We start from the raw sequence: 20,866 nt of genomic DNA on the forward strand, positions 1-20,866 counted from the left end.
GGAAAGTCTTTCACATCCTGTGTCACACTGTATCACGATACAAAACGATCATAAGGAAGCTGAGGCTGGAGATCTAAGAGGCTTCCCCGAGGTGTGGCGCAAGACGGGGACACCGACCTGACTCTCAAGTCATGCTTTTTCCTCTAGGGGAACGATTCCTAACCTCTGCTTTGGGAACCCGCACGTACTGCTTTGCACGGGGGGCTCGCAAGTCCCCTGCAGCCCACCCCGGCTCAGGAACTGCGAGCGCAGTGTCCTTCGCGCACTCACTTTCCATGGCAGGATGAGAGCTTAGCATGTGAACTCCATGTGAACACTCCGTGTCTTACATAACTGCTAGCGTTTGCCCCATCACCCTGGACTCCAAACATATGGGTCCAAGGCCACCCGGACACAAAGGTTCACCTCTTACCATTTTGTTTACACAAGGAAAAAGTGCTTTGGGGTAAAGGTGACTCACAAGGGCATCATTCTCTAAGGACACAGGGACATGGGCGCATGTGCAGACACACACACACACACACACACACACACACACACAGCTCCTGTGATTCCGCAGATGTATACTTACATCAGCATTTTATTTTCTTCCTATCATTTACGAACGAAAAAAATGGGTGATCTGGACGTGTCTCCCCTTCTAAAGTTCCTCAAGCTTCCATTCAGCTGAATAATCGCGGTTTGATGGAATACTTCACTAGGAATGCAGCCTTCAAGCAAACCCACATAAATGGCACCCCTGCCCCGGCAGCAGCGAATGAAGAAATCTGGACATCTCTCCTTAAAAGCAGCGAGCCAAGCTGGCAAGACGCTGCCATTCCTTGCTCCGCCTACTCCCCTTGTACAATAGGCCATTTACAGAAGGCTGAAACTGCCCCTTTGTCCTGCGCTGGCTGGGCAGAGCTCGGCCTCCGGGACGAACAAGAGGGCAGCAGCCAGACCGTGTGCTGTTCTTTCAGCATGCCACTCCAAAACCGTTGGATTCGTGATCCTTAACCCTGGCTGGCAAATTACCTAAGGCTAGATTTGCTTAAGCCATCCCCTCTCGAACCAAAAGAGCAGCCGGGCTCTCCCTGAAGAGGGATGTAGGGATGCCAGGGTCCACCAGTCAGAGAGGAACAACAGAAGTCGCTGTCCAAACCCCATGCTATACAGGAACTCCTGACCACGGTCACTGCCCTTGGACCATCTTCCCATTCTGAGCATGAAAAGGAGAAAGACCATCCAGGAAACTTCGGGATCCCACACAGCAGTGGGCAAGTACTTCCATAGGGAATTAATTACTCCCTTCCACTGCCTGGAGTGTTTCCTCCCAACTAAGTATAGTAAACCTTAGCGCAGTTCATTTCCATTAAAGCGATTCTCTGGATCATCAATTCAATTTCCAAGAAGATTTTAAAAGGAGAAATGAGGTAGAGATGCTCTGCTTTTAGAAACCTGAATTTATTGAAATATTCAAGTCAAGTTGAAAATTCTCTACTAAACCACTCCCTGCCCATCTCCCCAAAGTCAGAAAGAGTAGGACATAATGCTTTTAAAGCATCAAGCTTGACTAATCTGTGACCAGTAAGAATAGGGCGATACCTCACCTGTTCATATTGGCCACCAAGCCACAACTTCCACATATGCCCCCAGTACTAGATTCCAATCATAATGTGTCCAACTTGAACAGATCAACTTTTAGGGTTAGAAGAAATGGTCCAATGTCTACTTGTAATAGTTTCTGTACTCAGTAAGCTACATATATATTTCAGTCACACGGCAAAAAAAGTTACTTGAAAAGTGTGTGCTTTTTCCCTATTTACATTTTACTGATATTTTATTAAAATTCTTTGAACATGATTCTTCAAACAGGATCTTCAAACATGCTTCTTCAAACAGGATTTTGTGGGGCCACATGTGTGGCGACCACTGAACAAATTCTTCCATGTCACAGGAACACATTTGTATAATGTTAGGACAGTTTAAAAAATGTGTCTGATGGGTCCATATTCATATAACTCGACCTCATACTTGATTGCTTTTTAAAACTGACTTTTAAAAGCTTTTGACAGTAATATCCAATGTTTGCCTTTGTAAGGTCAAGCCTCCAGAAATAACAACCCAGCTAGTGTTACATTTCTCTGGCTTATGAAATCAGTGAGGGGGGCTTTGTGAGGACCCAAGACTAGGACTGGCAGAGGTGGTCTCAGGAAAGGGGCCTTCTCTGCCTGATGGGTGTTCAAACTGAAGTGACCAACAGGATGCCCCACAAAATGAGAGCCTTGGTGACAGAGAGGACACCTCACAAAATGGAAGCCTGGGGGACACGTGATGACTGACAGAGTTTGGGGGAAACCCTCACTCTCTCTTGGGGCATGTACATTATTTACTCTTCACATGTAGTCCAAACTGTGAAAAAGTTGTGGACCCCATTCGTGAGGCTTGGAAGTCAAAGACGTAACACAAATATATATACAGCATAGTGAAACCAAGGCCGCAGTGAGTGCAAATGAGGAAAGAGGTCACACGCCCTCAAGGAGGGGACGCCTGTGGAAGGCACAAGGGGGGCTGGTCCTCAAGGGATGAGGGTGGTCTCAGAACATTAGCTCTGCTTCAGGGTGTGCGGACCAACGGGACGGGACGTCTAGAAGCAACTCCCTGGCTCAGCTCTAGGACTTCCGGCAAGTTAATCTGGACGGAGTGACAGGATTAAATCGGGTTCAGGAGAAGGGAAGGAAGACAGTCCAGGAAAATCAGTCTGAAATGATTTCTTTAGGAGCCGCTGTGCTAAGCAATTACAAACATGACTAAATGCAATCCTCACCACAGTCCTCGCCGCAGGGACATGTTATTAGCTTCGGTTCAAAGACAGGACACCGTGCCCGGGAAAAGGTCAATGTCCTGCCCCAGCTCCATGCGAGAACGGGACTAAACGCCGGGGCTGAAGGCAAAGCCTGTGGACCTTCAAAGGCACGTGCTGCCACCGGGATGACAGCCATGACACACATGGCTTTGAGAAGCCAGGATCTGAATCCCAATGCTCATCAACAGATAGAAGGACACCCAAAATGTGGTACCAGCAGACGATGGAGTATTATTCAGCCTTTTAAAAAAAAGAAATTTCTGACATGCGCCATAACATAGATGAACCTCGAAAACAGGGTACATGTTCTAGGGACTTTGACGCAAATTCGTAGAGACAGAAATAGAGGTGGGAGGGGAAAGGGGAGTTATTGCTTCACGGGTACAGAGTTTGTGTTTGGGATGATGAAAAATTCTGGAACTCCACAGCGCTAATGATTAGACAATATTGAGAACATACTTGATGCCAATGAATTGTATGCTTAAAAATGGTTAAAAGGGTAAATTCTGCGTTATGCCTATTTTACAATAAGAAGTTTAAGCTCTGCCCTTCCTTGGAAGCCACCAGAAAGTCTTTCCTATGTCTCCATGCCCGCTCTGCATCCCCCTCCCTTGCCGTCTCCTTCACCTACAGCCCCTTCCCTGGTCCTGTTTTAAGATGTCCAGCCCTACCCAAATAGGCCACTTTCTCTCATCAATTCATGATTACACGACCTCCTCCTCAGTCAGAGTCAGAAGCAGTCAGTCCTCCTCTGAATTCCAGGAGTATGGTCCTCGCAGCCTGTGTGCGATCCTTAGCACCTCCTACTTTTTGCTTGTGGGGAGTGTATGCGCCTCTCTCTTTCGGGGTGAGGGCCTCTGTCCATCTGACTTTATGTGCCCCTGACGCCCTGCCCAGGACAGGTGCTTCATTAACCGTTCCTGAGTTACGAAGAAGCCTCTGTGATTCCGACCAATTCTCTGCTACAGGCCCCAGGACGGTGTATTTATAGAGCAACGATTCTCCAAACAGAAAGGAGGCATTCAAAGTATTTCTAAACTTGAGCGTTCTGCCTCCATACCCGCCACTGCGGTGGTGGCTGCTGCTGCCGTGAGCCCGTGTGCTCGAAGGGAGTAAGCACCACCTCCCAGGTGACGTGGACGGGGGCAGAAAAGGTGGAAAACCACTGATTCAAAGCTACATAAAACTACTCTCCTGCCCATCTTCCCATGAGGTTTTTCAATTCTCAGACTGTTTCACTTATGTATGTCACCTCAGGGTCAACAAAGGACAAGGGTCCTCTCCTCTCCTTAGCAGACATCTAGACATATATTCAGACAGGAGACTGTGGGTCACTTTTTGAAAGATCAAGGTTGCCCATAAGGAAGGGACGAGAGCAAACAAATACCTTTCTTAAGTAGAACTGCAGAGTCAGGAGAAGGCTGGAATCCAGAGCGCGACACCAGGCTGGCATCCAGCTTCTGTAAGCAAGTCTTCTATGACAGAAAAGAGAAGCCTTGAAACCAGAGAAACCTCTCAGAAGCTGCTGGGGAGCAATGGCAGGACTGCAGCGAGGAGAGCCCTTGCAAACGCCCAGGGCCCCGGGTGGGTGGCCATCTGAGATGTAAGGAATGCTGCAAGCAGGACCTGCCCAGCATTCTCCAGAGGAGAGGGGAAGAAAGCCAACAAGTTCTCCTTCCATCACCCTTCAACATAGCTACGAACACGTGTCCCATACAGCCACTTAGGAGAAGGCTAATTACCGTTTGGACATGCCCAGCGTAGACATCCAGGCGATGTGAGGTGGCATGGATTTAAGAGAAGACGTTTCCATTAAAAAAAAAAAAATCCTAAGGGAAGCAAGATTTTTCCATTGGTCTTCAAACACTGATTTAATATTGTTAAGTGAGTCCTTGGAAGCCATGATGAGGCAGGGACGTTTCCTGGTACGTGTTAGAGAAGGGGCGGGCTGGGCAGAACGGGCCACAGTCAGTCGCCTCACTTGAGCTGATGGACACAAGACCCGCTGGCTAGGCCGGCCCAAGCCTTCTGCAGGAACCGAGACAGAAGATGCTTCTGCAGGTCCGGCTTCCCACTCATCCACTGAATCCAACAAGGCACGTTACCTCAGTTGACATCTGGCACAGGAAGAGCCCTAAATATGTCTGGAGGACTGCATTTTAAGAACATGACACCATAGGCTAGGGGGCAGGGCAACACAAGCAGAGCCTATTATGACAAGAACTAGGGAAGGAAATATAATTCAGAATGGACTCTCCACCTTCCTGGCCTGCGACGAACGACAAAGCGAGCCCTGAGGCAGGAGGCTCCCCCTCCTGGGAGGGAAAGAACTTAATAGGAAAGAGGACAACCGTCCTTTTACAATAGCCACAGCTAGACCCAGCAAGGCAGGAACTCCTCTCCACTTGGGGCCCCAGGACGGGAAGGAGGGCCCATTTGTTTGAGAAACTGCACACAGAGAAGGTACCTAAGTCCCGGGGTCCCCTCAGATGTTGTGTCCAAGAGATACTAGTCTCAGACGCAAAAACCTCACTGTTCTAGGTACTGGCTGTGCCCCCGATGAGCTGCAAAGTCTCATGCCCACTCTGCTGCTGCCCTGTGGGCCTCAAAGGGGATAAAGAAAGGGTGGGAACAGCGGAAATGTACGCCCCCTTCTGTCACCGACACCACGGAGCATCTCCAAGACGATGCTAGAGAAAGCAAAAGATGGCCACACGGCCCTGAACGTTCGGGACTCAATAACAGCATTCCACCTCCACCCAGAAACTCCAGATGAGAGCACGACACAGAAAGAAAACAAGCAACATTAAAAACCGTCAATTCTATGCTGTGCCACATAGATATTTGTTTTGTGATTTTATTATTCTATGTACTTTGCTGTGTTATTATTTTTTTATTTCTCCAGATAAAGATGATATCACTAGGTCAGGTCAGTTCACTTCCTCTTATACATATGTATTTCCCACCTACTCCAGAAAATGGCCAAGGGTGGCAACGTCTCCAGCTAAGAGGAGACAGATGGCGAGAAGCCCCTCCCAGATAATACACACCTAGGCTCTCACTATCCGCCCCGTCTGGGACCCTGGCACAGCCATGGACCAACTACGTGGCAACTTCCACACAAGGGTCCCTCTGAGAAAGGTCCCACTGCGAATGAACAAAATCGCAGGGGAAAAAGCCACTCCCCCTCGTCCCTTGCCAACAGAAGGCCAACACTTTGCAGCGCTTCCTTCTGCCTTCAACGAGTTCACGGTATCAGTGAAAACAAACGCACCTGCAGGAAAGATTTAACCAAACTATGCAGACAGAAGGGGAAGAAGCAAGCGGTGGCGGGCTTCAGGAGGGAGAAAGCCTATGGATGGGCCAGACTGTGAAGGCAGGGCCTTCTAGAGAGCTGGCTGGAAGCAGGCAGAGACCTGTGGGGGTGGGGAAACAGCCTGAGAGCCAGCCCCGGCTGGCCGGCGGGGCAGGGACCACGGTGCCATAAACCAGGGTCATGGTCACGCCACCAGTGCTCAGACTCAGCCCGGCCAGCTGCTGAAGCTTGTCCCCCTGCAGCGGGGCGCCGTCTGCAGAGTATCCCGTGTCCCCACCAGGGCGAGGCCTGGTGCGGGAGACAGAGAAGAACAAGGCCCAGTCCTTGCTGCTCACAGAGGTCACGACGATCAAATAGCAGTGACCTGGATAAGAAGGCTGAAGGGACACAAGGTTGGGTAGAGTTACTTACACCTCTTAAAATAGACTGCGGTTCAGGGGGACTGATACACTAGAGGAATGGCTTAGCCGCACAGGGTAAGCGGGAGACAGAGCACAGACAGACCTCTACCCACACAGAGGAAGGCCAGCCACTCACGGATGGGGACGCTTTGGAGTGTGTGTGGATTTCAGCACGGAAATTAACTGTTTCATGAAGCAGTGTCCCTAAAAAGCAGCGATGAAGGGAACCTACCAAATATTCTCACACCGTGGGCTTCCTCAAGACCAAACAGCCTCTGAAGAGCGTGGGACCCCGCTGTGACCTCGAAATGTCGTCAGCTCTGTGGGAGACCTCAGTGGTGGTGGAGGAAGTGACACAGGAGACACAGACAGGGCTGAAGGATTAAGCTCATTGTAGGTGGAGGGGAGGGAGGGGGGCTTGGTGACAACCCCGGGACAAGGGCTAGAATAACAGCCAGAGTTCAGGTAACTAGGAGAGGAGGTGGCTGGCCCGAGGGAAGCTACAAACAAAACAAATCCAACAAGTTGCAGAGGACTGTTGAAAAATGACGCCATGTTCAAAAGGGTAGGAAGAAAAAGAGATGGTCTCATCTGGCTATTACCTACTTGCAACAAGTGACACGAGTTTGGGGTCTCTATTTTCCCCTTGCGTTTTGTTTAAATTTTATTATGAAAATTTCCACATGGATTCAAAGGTATATAGAATAGTGTAAGAAGGCACTACGTGCCCCTAATCCCAGCTTCACCTTTAATCATGATCAACGTTTTGCGACTACGGTCTCATTTTACACCCATTTTTTGAAAAATGGTTTTAAAGCCAATCCCACAGAGCTTCTCATTCAGGTGGCGCGTCGGAGGCCCATCCAGCACGACGCTCCTACAGCTCTGCGAACGGATCTGCTGGGGGTCGCGCTGACCTGACACCTTCACTGGGTCCTGCCGACCGACTCAAGGTTTCGACAAAGAAAGCCAACCTAAATACTGACACAAAGCGCCATACCCACCATGATATTTAATTGTCACACAAGAAAAAGTCCATATGTTCAATCCGAGAATATTTACTGTGTACGCACTTTGTACAGAACTTTGCTCCAGGCTCACAGTAGTGAATAAAACAGAAAAAAATAAATAAATAAAATATTTGTCCTGGGGATGCCAGGGTGGCTCAGTCAGTTAAGCGCTGCCTTCGGCTCAGGTCATGATCCCTGGGTGCTGGGATCCAATCCCGTGTTGGGCTCCCTGCTCAGCGGGGAGTCTGCTTCTCCCTCTCCCTCTGCACTTCCCCTTCCTCATGCTCTTTCTCTCCCTCAAATAAATACATAAAATCTTTAAAAAATAAAAATAAAATAAAATTTTTGTCCTAATGAGGCTTCTCCACTGTTAAGCTTTGGTCCAAAGTCAAAATATATTCTGGATTTAACAGACTCTCCTGACGCTTGAGGCCAATTTGACAGGAATCACAACCTAGTTTTGCAAAACAGTTTTGATCCCCCCTCAACTGACAAACTGAGTTCTCTCTCTCTCTTTTTTTTAAAAAGCCATTTACAGGTATCTTGCCATGCTGATGTAGAGGACTTAATTTTCTGGTTCTCTAAACTTTTTAAAATGCATCCAAAATAATAAACAAATGCGTGCTTAATATGTAAATGCACTCACGTATGAACTCAAGACATTGACAAATATTTTCTGAACATTATAAAATACACATCTATGAATTTGAGCTAAAAAATAAATATCTACCGAAGTTCTAATACAGTCACTCTGCACCCTGCATGGTCTGCCCTCACTACGGAGCCCATGTGCCCCATTTTGGAGACTACTACTGAGCAGTACCTGCGAATTCTCTGGGCACCTGCCTGGCTAGAGTCTCTGTCGGTTCTTGAGTATTCGAGGCAATAAATAAAAGTGCTTATTGGAGCACCCTGAAAAGCTGGCACAGCTAGGGGGCAGCGTAACAGTTGCCGCCAAAGCCAACACACAGACTTCCCATCTAAGAGGGAGACAAAGATACTCAGCGTTGCCCATGAGGGCAAGAAGTATCCTGGAAAGGACAGGACGTTGCCAGTGACGTCGCCTGGCCAAACGTGACAGCCCAAATGGACTGGGCCAGCTAGTCTGGAGGAAGGAGAATCAAGGCCTCAGGGCCACGGCTAAGAGGCTGGCCTCATCTGAGTAGGCCTCTCCTGGGGAGCCCCAAGCTTCAGCCCCTGCCTCGAGGACCAGGGATCTCCAGCCAGCCTACACTCTAGAGAGGTGCTGGCCTTGGTGGCGCTTATCTCTCAATCCTGTCAGGAGAGGAAGACACAGGCTGGCTTTGTCTTCGGGGTCTAGCCTGTCTCTGGGCTCACAGCCACGCCTCTCGATCGCGGTTCTGTCCTCCCGGAGGTGGCTGGTTGGACTGCTTGACAGGCAAGTCCCCTGCCAGCTCCACCTTCTGGGGTACCTCAGAAGCTTGCCTGAGGCACAATGTGGGTAAGTGTCCCTGCAGAAGGAACAAATAAGCTATTTGACCCTTTCACTAGTGGCACAGAAACAAGGTATGGTTTTAAGTAGAAATACCAGGTAAATGAAGACTACAGTACAGTTATGTAAGATTATCTAGAACTTGACACTGATCTGCCTCCCTCCCACATCCTGCAAAGCCTACAACCACCTGCTGTTTGAAAATCTCTGAAAGTACCCTGAAAGAGATACCTCAGATGTACCCCTAGACACTAAGTTCAACCCAATGAAAGTTCAGGCTTTGGTCTAGTGATTTTTGATGACATAATACACAAACTGGGAACATTTAAATGTATATTCTTGTCAGTGACCCCCCTCTATAGGACACCCGACCATCTGAACGTCTCCTGGTCTCAACCAACCGTCGGCCAATATTAAGTGCTTACTAGCAGTAAGGTCCCGTGTTAAATGCTGCCTAAAACACACAAATGACAATGACGAGGTCTATTAAATGCCCAGAGCCTTAGAACGTAGCTATGTGAAGGAGCAAGATATGTTCACATGAAAGGCAAATGAAGGAGGGAGGGAGGGGTGCTATTCCACACACTGAATAACCAGTACAGCTAGACATCAACCAGTTGGGAAAGAAGTAGGACACTGGCCCAGAACAGGCTCAGGAGATCCCAGGATGAACCAGGCATTAAGTCTTCCGAATCTGAATTAGGGGTGGGGGCACTTGGGGTGGCAACTATTTCTAACCAATATGGGAGTGTTTCAGCATTTTAACCATCATTGTGGCTGCTGGCGCACCACACCTAGCTGAATGTCAGCCTAGGGTTCCAGTGAGTGATCTGGAATCTCTAAGGAGCAGGGCTGTGAGGCAAGAGGGTGCGATGAGGAATTGCAGAAAGCTTATGCTAAGTGTACAGGGTCCACGAGGCCCTTCCAGGACACAGGAAGGCCAGTCAGGCAGAAGAGAGAGCTCACAGAAAGGGTCTTGGGATGCGGAGATCTTGATGTAACCCTGTGCTTCCAGAGTTTGCTTTCCAGAAGTCCCAGGATGTGGTAGTTTAGGAGAGGCAGGGAAACAGCAAGTTGGAAGCAGACTCTAGAAGCTCCCAAGAGCCAAGCTAAATAAAGACTTGAGGCCTTCTAGAGGGAGCCCTGGAAGGCTTCTGGCCAGAGGAGGGATTCAATCAGAGCTCTGCATTAGGAAAAGTAATCACCCTCCCTCTTTTTTTTTTTTTTTTTTTTAAACGAAGGGTCTCTGCTGTCTAAAGCAGAGGTGAAGGGCTATGGATTGGGCAGTGATGCCCAGGAGAAAAAAGAAGAATGGGTATGTATTGTGCAATACTGTACAGAGAGTAAATTAGGAAAAACAGATTGCAGGGCACAAATCAAGGAGTACATCGAGATCCGGTCATTCCCCGAACAGGCCCAGGAACAAACTCCACTACGTGTCATAGCCAGAGGGGAACACAGGTTGTATAACCTGGGCTAAGTCACCCAGCTCCCACACAACAGGTCAGCCAAGGGAGCAAGTTAGGCTATTTCAGTGTTCCTGGGGCCTGGGGTCATTTGGAAGTCCCTCAGACCAGGGTGACTGCGGAAGCGAGTCCATGTGCGTGAGCTGGGGCTCCCACCCCTGCCCCCTTCGACTGTGGCAGCCCTGCTTTTTATGCTATCTTGGGGTTCTGCCTAAAATTGTACTAGAGAAAAGGCACCCATACCCACTAGACGACACCACTGTATCTTCAAAGCCTGAAAATTCACAGTTCTGTTGTTTTGTCTAAAACATGCTGAGAAAGTCTGTTTCTGGTTCAAAGTACCCTAAGATGTGCAGCAGAAAGCAAACCTATGTGCCATGGTGAAGCCAATCTCTTCTTTAAGTGAGTGACGCTCGACCACGTCTGCTAAGCCCGGGCTCCTGTTCCCAGCCGCGTGCTCTCTTCCTTCCACACACTTGGTGCATTAACCATGCGCCTCGACTGCTGACCACTCTTAGGAGACCAGCTTCTAGAGCAGGCAAAGCCTTTTACTTTTTAATTCTCTAGAAAGTCATAGCCGTGTAGCAGGTGATCCTGCCGCTCACCAAACCAAGCTGAACCAAAATCTGTCGTCATTTTCAGCACTCTGGTGGCATACGACCGAGTACAAAAATGAGACAGGGAAATATCAAGGAGCAGTGGCATGGAAAAGAACCAGCTCTGTCCTCAGTCTCGCCACTAGCTGGGTAACCTGGAACTTTCCAGACACTCCCTGGACTAAGAACCTTTCGAGCTCTAGGGAGGCAGCCGAGCCAATTAATTAGGAGCTCTGACCCTGAAGCCTGACTGTGTAGGTTCAAATCCTGGTTTGGACAACTTAATCCCTGCACCTGTTTTTATATCTTTTGTGATATAGGGATAATAGTAAGATCTATTGCAGGGCTGTTGGGAGGATTAACTGAGTTAACACATCAGAAGAACTGAGAACAGGGCCTTGCACGGTTGGCTGTTATCACCACCTATCATGTCCTGAGCCTGCCCCTGCCCGAGCTGTGGCCATAAGGTTAGTCAGCTGACACTGCCCTGCTTTGTAGGTGACAGCTGAGCCTTGAGGGAGAAACTAGTCTCTGCAGCAACTTTCTCTTTACTCTAGTTATTAAAAGAATAAATGGTATTCGAGGTATTTGGGCCTTAGATATACAGACATTTCTCTCATAACAAACCTGAGGGGGAAAGCACCAATTTTTTCCACAGCCAAAATTGTGCATGTAGAAGATAATACATTTATCAGAAGGCCTTCCAGAATGAGTAAATGGTATAAACAGCAATCCACATTTTCTCCTTTGATGCCCTAATTTTTTCCATTTATCTCTCCAGACCATGAAATCCTTATTTCGACAGCTGTTGACTAGAACACATGAACCCAAAAGTCCAATAAAACTATTCACTAACAAAAATGATTTTCAAATCGTTGTCAATTTCAACAGCTTTAGAGCAGAACATGCCCTAATTTTTTTAAAAGATACACTTAAATATATAAGATGCTTGGCAAACTGTTCTGAAATAGTTATTCTTAAATATAACAATAGGGGCGCCTGGGTGGCTCAGTCAGTTGAGCGTCTGACTCTTGATGTCAGCTCAGGTCACAATTTCAAGGTCCTAGGATCAAGCCCCATGTTGGGCTCTGCACTCAGCAGGAGTGCCCTCTGCACTTCCCCCCATACACACACACACAGGCACCCTCTCTCTCTAAAATAAATAAATAAATCTTTAAAAATATACATCCAACAATAGGAGAAGGGCAAAGAAATTGGGACATATCACATACACCACATTATGCAGTTATCCTCAAAATTCATTTTTTGAGGAGCAGGTAACAACATGGAAAAATGTTCACAATATAACAGGTAATTAAAATATAGTTATCAAAATTTTATCTTCAATTAAAACGATATAGTAAATTAAAACGATAAATTTAAAAAATTGTTTCAAAAAACACATAAAGGAAATACACAAACCTTACTAGCATTTATTCTCCTGAAGACCTTTTTTATAGCTCCCAAATGTTCTATAAGCATAGATTCCTGTTATAATATAAGAAGCATATAATATATATTCCTATTTTCATATAATTCTATAATGAAAGCATACAGTCCTATTATAAATACTTTCATATTTACATACTGTATGTGCTTTTAAAAATTATAATTTTTTATTTTATATATATATATATATATATATATATATAGGTTTTCTGAGGCAAACGGTTTTTGATTTAGATATTAGACAGCTTTCAAATTTTCATTTAAAACTTGGAAGACTGGGGGGGCGCCTGGGTGGCACAGCGGTTAAGCGTCTGCCTTCGGCTCAGGGCGTGATCCCGGCGTTATGGGATCGAGCCCCACATCAGGCTCCTCCACTATGAGCCTGCTTCTTCCTCTCCCACTCCCCCTGCTTGTGTTCCCTCTCTCGCTGGCTGTCTCTGTCTCTGTCGAATAAATAAATAAAAAATCTTAAAAAAAAAAAAAAAACTTGGAAGACTGGCATCTAACTCATGAAGAGAATTAGCCCAGGTACACAGAGCCACCAGTTTTGAAATCTTAGATTTTGGAAATGAGACATTTGCCTCCAGCCAAAGGTATTCTTCTAGGCAGGCAGCACAGGGCAACGGGGCGCTCAGCTCCACCTAAGCTTTCGTCCAAAGAATGTGCCCTCTCTCCAAGCCAGTCATATTTCAAGCAAGGCTCATTCCGTATTTCATTGTCCCCTCTTGATTCCACAAAGGTTACAATTCAGTCAAGAACTTCTAAATGTCAGCATGTAAAAAAGCAGAAAAGGTAACCTAACACGGACTAGTTTTCTCTTGTCCCTGTGGTCTGGACAATTTTTTCAAATTATGTATCACCTTGGGCTTAACACAAACTAGAAATTCCTATGAGCTATCATTCAGCTTTTAGTTAAGGAACTGGAGATAAAATGATAATTTCAGAGTTGTAGCCACAAACACTGGTAGAACTGCCTCTATTCTAGTCCATAAGCTTTACCAACTTGGGTTTCTTTAAAAGCTCTCAGAGGGAGGGCGTCTGGGGGGCTCAGTCAGTTAAGAGTCTGCCTTCAGCTCAGGTCATGATCTCAGGGTCCTGGGATAAAACCCCACATCGGGCTCCCTGCTCATGGGAGTCTGCTTCTCCCTCTGCCTCTCTCACCGGCCCCTGCTCGTGCTCGTGCTTGCTCTCTCTCAAATAAATAAAATCTTAAAAAAAAAAAAAAAAAAAAAAAAAAGCTCTCAGAGCCCCTTTAAGTACAACAATATTTAAAACTAAACTCAACCACTGGCAGCTTCAGATCAGCACTGTTCACTGAGAGGTTGTCTCCAGGCATGAGTATCAAAGAAAAGTGACCCTAAGATGTTTGCCCAAGTTGGAGTGACAACCTTCAGTAAAAACTCTTGGCATCTTCAGTCCACCTCCTCGGACTGACCCTACCGTGAGAAAGAAAGGCTTGAAGACCAAGATCTCAAGTTAGGCCATTGGATACCAGCAGCTTGGAGCTGCCTTGAAGTTCCTCTGTATTTTTTAACACAAGAGTCTAACCCATCGTGTCATCCAAACCATACTGTTCATAAAACATTCTCAATGGATCCTAACTCAACAGAATTTGGAAACAAGAGAGAGTAAGTGCAGAAGAATAATGGACATACGCTTTATGTGGCAAACGTGCACAATAAATTCAGCAACTGACCTTAAAATATATATTCATCTCAGGTTACTGAATATCAACATCTAAAAATTACTAATATTCCTATAGTCTTGCTCTTTCCAGAAAAGTGAAACTTGGGGGGCGCCTGGGTGGCACAGCGGTTAAGCGTCTGCCTTTGGCTCAGGGCGTGATCCCGGCGTTATGGGATCGAGCCCCACATCAGGCTCCTCCGCTATGACCTGCTTCTTCCTCTCCCACTCCCCCTGCTTGTGTTCCCTCTCTCGCTGGCTGTCTCTATCTCTGTCGAATAAATAAAAATAAAATCTAAAAAGAAAAGTGAAACTTGGAGGGAGAGAGGAGAAATCCCCAGATGTAATGAGGAAATAGTCTGATCTTTCCCTGGCCCCTCCTCTGAACACGTCCATTTTCCACAAGACAGCTACATGAAAAACGAAAGATGTAGTAGGGCCTGGACCTGAGGCATGGACACTGCGGCATGCTAGGACACTTTCAGTTCTTTCAAACTTCATTCAAAAGAGAGCTAGCCATGAAAACTACCTCTATGATACAAACTGAAACCTGTCCTTACCTGCATTTGTCCCAAATAGCTATCTCTTAAATGCCCCCAAATTAAAAAGCCCACAGATCTCTTTTTAGTCAGGATGCCTGCAATAATAATAAAAATACTGCCAAAATATGCATAACAGAGACAGGAAGGAAACAGGTCAAAATGCTTATAATTGTGAGGGAAAGGTGATTTAAAAAAATTCTTCTGTTTACAGTAAATGCAGAAAACAGAGATCTATAATATATGGTCTATAATATATCTATATTATTTTAAGTGAAGAAGGGAGGTGTGAGGTTTGCCTCTTTTAAGGATTTTCTTTTTCCAGTCATAGAATCTTAGCTTATGAAAGACTTTAGCCTAATGCAGTCCTTTCACAAATAAGGAGTCAAGTTTCAGACTGGGAAGGGATTCTCCCAGTTGAGTGAGGACAAGAAAAAACATCTCCAAAGACTGGCTCCACAATGATGGGAAGCAAGATTTCCTTTAAAAGTTCGACCTCCTCGACCCCACTCATCTGCCAATCTAACCCGCCATCTCCACTTGAAAGTGTAGAATCAACCAGAAATTTTTGACTGACGTTTTGTTTGTGTTAAGCAAATAACTGTTTACACTGGGATAATCACAGGTGAAATTTGTGTCGGAAACTGTGAGATTTCATGTTTTTCTTGTGCTAAGCAAAGACAAAAAAAATAAAAGGAAGGGTATTGACAGTCGGGGGCACTTTGGATACTCCTGCACCAAGAAGATGCTTTAAAGTGTTAACTTTAAAGGGCAAAGAGCACTTTTATAATGGTCTAAATTCAGCTCCATAACCTTGAAAGGGGCTGGACTGGGGAAGGGGTCTGAGATCCTAACATACACACTGATTAGTGTCTGTCTCTAGGTTCTCGTCCACGTGTCCATTCGAGTCATTTACCACCCCTCTCCGGCTACGCTGCAAGGTGACAGGTATCATTTCTGCTTCCTAATTTCAAAACACCAGGCTTCGTGCATCAATGACTGCAACACGCTATGTGCAGCGGCTATGGGCACTCCTCTGGAGACACCGCGAGAATTTCTACATTTGGTAACCGGCTTTTTGATGCTGCATTTGACCCTCCTGCAAGCGCTCCGCGCAAGGGCCACCATCACACCGAGGCAGCAGGACCGTCCGGCTCGGAGGCTTCCAGGCGCGGTCCGAGAGCGCCTCAGAAACCCTGCCACTGGGACAGGAGGGATGCCCGTGGCCGAGAGACCGCCGGCCCCAGCCCCGCGGGATCATCCCTCGCATCTGAAGCTCGGGGTCCGGCTTCCGGGCCGGGCCGGTCCCCGCCGCCACACAAACAAGAGGCCGGTCCCGCGGCGCGCGTCACCCGGACCCCGCCGTGCACCAGCCCCGCGCCCGCGCAGCCCGCGCGAAACGGCGGCCGGGCATCCCCGGCTCAGGCACAGGAAGCGGCGACGGCTCGGGCGGCCCGAAGGCCTCCGCTGCCGCGGGAAGGGGAGCCGAGGGCAGAGGCCGGAAAAGGGGAACGTCTCCGGGAGCCGAGGGGAGGCTCACGCGTCTCCGCTGCGGCCGCCGCCCCCCGGGCTCGTGCCGGCGGGGCAGCCTGAGCCCCCGCGTCTCCGCCGAGACCACCGGAGCCGCAGCCAGAAAGGACGCGGCTCCCCGCGGCAAGAGCACTCACCTCCTCGGCTGGCCGGGCCGCTACGCCGCCGGCTGTCACCGCAGCCCACTGCCTGTCCGGCGCCGGCTCCGGAGGCTATTTAAGGGCGCCGCCGTAGCCGCTGCGCCCTGGCTGCGCCCCAGCCGCTGCCGCCGCAGAGCCAAGCTGCTGCCGGTGCGCCAGCCGCGCCTGCCCCGCAGGCCCCGCCCCGTCCTCAGGCCCCGCCCCCGCCAGCAAGCCCCGCCCCCGACGCGCGCCGGCCTCCAGTCTGGAGAAGCGCGAGCCCGGCTGCCTGCTGGCGGGTGCCGGGAGGCGGCGAGCAAACTCAGCAAGAGTCGCTTCGCCTGCCCTCGATTTCATAGCGAATCTGTGGAAGGGCAAAGGGTACATTGTAGAGCCTCAACCTAGAAGCCCGGCCAGCCCTGGGGTCCCGTTGCCACGGGGACCGGAAGACGCCCTTTGGCGTCTTCCACTCCCAATTGCCTGCCTTGCCCACTTCTTGGCAGTAGGGGGTTTCTGCAGGGAGGGACCCTGGTGGCCGGAGGGCTTCCCTTGCCTATTTTTTTTGACCACTTGCGGAGCCCCATTTTACCCGATTTCACCACGGTCCCCACATGGGGTTTCGCCACAGTCCCTGGCAGGGAAGACTCTTGTCGGGACTTTTGCAATACCTTGGTCGTGAAGCAACGCTGGACCTATCATACTGGCTATAGTTAACAGCAGAACGCAGACCCAACTTTACTACGGGCAATATGCACCTGCCAAGTTCTTGGAGCCTGTATATCCTACTCAGCCCTGGCTGTGATTCTGAAGGATTCTGCATCCATGCGATTCCATCTGGCATGAACTTTTTCAGGTCCTATCCCAAATGTTATTTTTCCTCCCAGCACCTGAGGCCTGCCGGTGTCCCTAACCTCTACCAACCGCGGTTCGGGTTACAGTGGTACTTGCGCCCAGTATTGGGAGGTCTGCTATCTAGTACTTCTTTAAACTTGAAGCATGAGAAGCATTATTGTGATGATAAAACCCTCTGATAACAAGAGCTACGGTTTACTGAAACCGTTCACACACATTACCTTCTTGAATCTTCATCATAACCCCACGAGGCAGATGATGACATGATTCCCCTTTTACAGATGAGGGAGAAACTGAGTCACAGAGGGGCAAAGCCGCACCTGGGACGCAGGCAGTCTGCTTCCAGAGCATGCACACAATAACCACGGGACCACACTTGGTACTTCCGTGTTTGTGAGCCTGGGCTCACTGGAGGCCTCGAGCATATCAAGTTGAGGCGAGCAAGTAATATCCTAAGGCTTTCCTCCCAAAGTGTGCCGGGCACCAGAGGACAGTGACGGTGAGGGCAGCCCACACTCCAGTGGCCTCTGTAGCAGCTCAGTGCTCCAAGACCCCTTTCTACACATCGACTCTCCGTCTAAAATTAAAAATGTACTCCACTGTCCTTTTTATTGGTTTCACTTGGCTAACCCTTGTTTTCTCTGCTCAGGTCTCTTCCTCTTCACCCGTGATTTCATCCTTTTAGCCTCTTCTTTTTTCTCCTGATTCTCCAACCAGTCCTCCAGCCCCTCCTTAGGCACTTCAAAGTTCTCCTCTGTAGTGGTTTGTCAGGGCCGCCATTATGAAGTATCACCAACCAGGTAGCTCAGACAACAGAAATGTATTGCCTTATAGTCCTAGAGGCTGGAAATTCAAAATCAAGGTGTGGGCAGGGTTGGTACCTTCTGAGGGCAGCGAGGGAGGAATCTGCTTCCGGCATCTCTCTTGGGCTTGGAGAAAGCTGTCTTTTCCCCTGTGTCTCCTCAGCTGGTTTTCCCACGGTACACATCTGTGTCTTCTTATGCGGACACCAGTCATAGTGGATTAGGGTCCACCCTAAGGGCATTAACTTGATGACCTCTGTGAAGACCCTATCTCCAAGAAAGGTCACATTTTGAGGTACTGGGGGTTCAGACTTCAATAAATAAATAAATCTGGGGACAACATGTGACAGCTGTCACTGACTGTCTTCCCTGTCCTTTCACCCTCCGAGACACTTTTCTCCTCGTCGGTATGCTCTTCCTTGGTTTCTAGCCCTAATGCAGGTAACTGACAGCTCCAGAGTGGGAAAGACAAGACCAAGGATTACACCTCAATTCCTACTCTCTGGTAAAACTGCTGTGTGACACAGGGAATCAAGTTCAGGTTTCTCCTCTGGAAATAAGGGGACTAGACTAAATAATTTCTCAGGTCCCTTTCAGAGCTAACAAAAAAAAAAAAAACTTATCTCCCTAATCATTTCAAAAAGTTTCACAATTTATGGGGTTGTCCCATGACCATGAAATAAAGACTTTGAAGGAAGGCAGTATGGCATAATGGTTAAAAACACAGGCTTCGGAGTTGGGCATTAATCCCCATCTCATCCTCTGCAAGACAGGAATCATGGTACCCACCTTAGAAGGGTGTCAGCCCGTGGCCTCAGTTTTCTCATTAAATGAAGGTTCCAGACTCCATAGTCGGGGGTTCCATTTTGTGACTCAGGGAAGACACAGAAACACAGTCTCAAGTCTCTTTTCCAGCTTCTTTTTTCCCCAAACATTTCTGTAGCCAATTGGATATTGCAGTGGAGTAAATCTCCTAATGGAAGTTTGAGTCCCTGATCAGTTGTTCTCAGCCCCATTATGGCTTGATTAAAATGTTGTGGATAATTCTGGCTAGATCCAAATCTATCGAACACTGCTTGATCCATCTTCTAGAGAAGCTAAAGAGAGTCAGTGTCCTTTTGGGGACAAGATGGGGGACAGGTTGATAATGATCTTGTCTCAAAAGCTCCCACTTGTGATTGCTAACTGCAGAGTTGTGACTATCATCAATCTTCAGTATCTACTGCTTTCGAGCATGGTCATCTGAAGGATAGCCACATCAATTAATAGTGGCCAATGTGCTTTTAATTCCAGGATGGTTGAAGAAAGGGTTGGCATCAGTGGCTGGATGCTCCTCACTCAGACTGTTTTGAGGCTACATCTATGTTAGGCATATATCCATCTCCCCCATGTAACTGTTAGTGCCTACAGAGCAGGCACTGTATGCCATTAATCTCGGATTTGCTGGGCTTCCAGCAATAGGGAAAAAGGACGTTTCCACCAAACAGACACTGTTCTATAACTATTGGTGATTATCACGTGGTCTCCGGTGGCCCGCACTGAGGCCATAATCCTCCTTTCTTCCACATCCCTTTTATTGTTGATGTCCATTTTATCCTCTTACTTCATTAACTGTCTGAGGGAGAGTTAGTCTACAGCTCTGTAGGCAGTGACTTACATGGGTGTGCTCCTCTTCCCACTGGGAGGCTCGCCCAGGCTCCTGTCCTGTCCGGCTGGATGGAAATACTTACAGGTTAAGAGCAAAGGCTTGGAGTCAGTCTGCTTGGATTCAAATTCCACAACTTACTGATTCCAGATCTTGGGCAAGAAACCACCTAATCCCTAGCTTTCTTTTTCTTTTTCTTTTTTTTTTAAGATTTTTATTTATTTATTTGAGAGAGAGTGTGACAGAGCATGAACAGGGGGAGCAGCCAAGGGAAGAGGGGGAAGCAGACTCCCCACCAAGCAGGGAGCCTGACACTGGGCTCCACATGGGACTCGATTGCAGGACCCGGAGATCATGACCTGAGTGGAAGGCAGACGCTTAACCCACTGAGCCACCCAGGCGCCCTAATCCCTAGCTTTCTTGTCTGCCAAGTGAGAATAATATCGTATGGCATCCAATCTAAGTCACAACCCATTGTAAGATGCACCATTATTTTATGTATCTCTGAGAAAGAAAAAAAATGCTCTGCATTATAATTACATCACAGTTGAGAGAAGCACCCTATACTGCTTAGCTTTTACTACATAGCAAATCACCTTGAAACTTAGTGGTTTAACGTCTGCCTTCGACTCAGGTCATGATCCCAGGGTCCTGGAATCCGAGCAACTGCATCTGGCTCAGCGGGGAGTCTGCTTTTCCCTCTCCCTCTGCCCCTGCACCCTCCCCCTGCTTGTGCTCTCCTCTCATTCTTTCTATCTCAAATAAATAAATAAAATCTTTAAAAAACCCCAAAACGTAGTGGCTTAAAACTACAACCGTTGCTTAGCTCATGGTTCTGTGGCTTGGCACCTGGGCTGGGTTCAACCAGGTAGTTCTTCTGCTGGTTTCTCCTGAGCTCTCTGTCTTGCAGCCAGTTAGCTGGTAGACAGATGAGCTGGCTGGTTTGGGAATGGCCTCACTCACTTGGTCGCCAGGCTGTTTGCTGGGGTCCCTTAGTTCTCTTCCACGTGCCCACTCCAGTCAGCTAGTTTATGTGTGCTAAAATGGTGGTCTCAGGGCTCCAAGCTCAACAAACAGGACAAGCCCCAAAGTACAATTGCCTTTCAAACTTCATGTTTGCCACTATTCCATCGGCCAAAGAAAGCCACATGACCAAGTC

The 20,866-nt window shown here is 48.1% G+C and overlaps 1 protein-coding gene across 8 annotated transcripts in view; it reads right to left on the reverse strand.

Annotated features, from left to right (window-relative positions):
* ACSL1 (acyl-CoA synthetase long chain family member 1) overlaps window positions 1–16,583 on the reverse strand; it is a 64,857-nt gene extending 48,274 nt beyond the window's left edge. For 4 of the 8 annotated variants that reach the window (XM_087856526.1, XM_087856524.1, XM_087856525.1 and 1 more), the window contains exon 1: window positions 16,426–16,583. The gene's annotated coding sequence lies outside the window, so the exon portion shown is untranslated. Of the gene's footprint in view, window positions 1–571; window positions 753–4,232; window positions 4,321–16,425 lie in introns of those variants that run through there. The other 4 variants (XM_087856521.1, XM_087856520.1, XM_045785803.2 and 1 more) reach the window with 4 other exon arrangements.
* Window positions 16,584–20,866: the final 4,283 nt, after the last annotated feature.

Source organism: Ursus americanus, chromosome 27 (assembly GCF_024610735.1).
Source record: "Ursus americanus isolate L20-20 chromosome 27, mUrsAme1.1.p, whole genome shotgun sequence".
NCBI lineage: Eukaryota > Metazoa > Chordata > Mammalia > Carnivora > Ursidae > Ursus > Ursus americanus.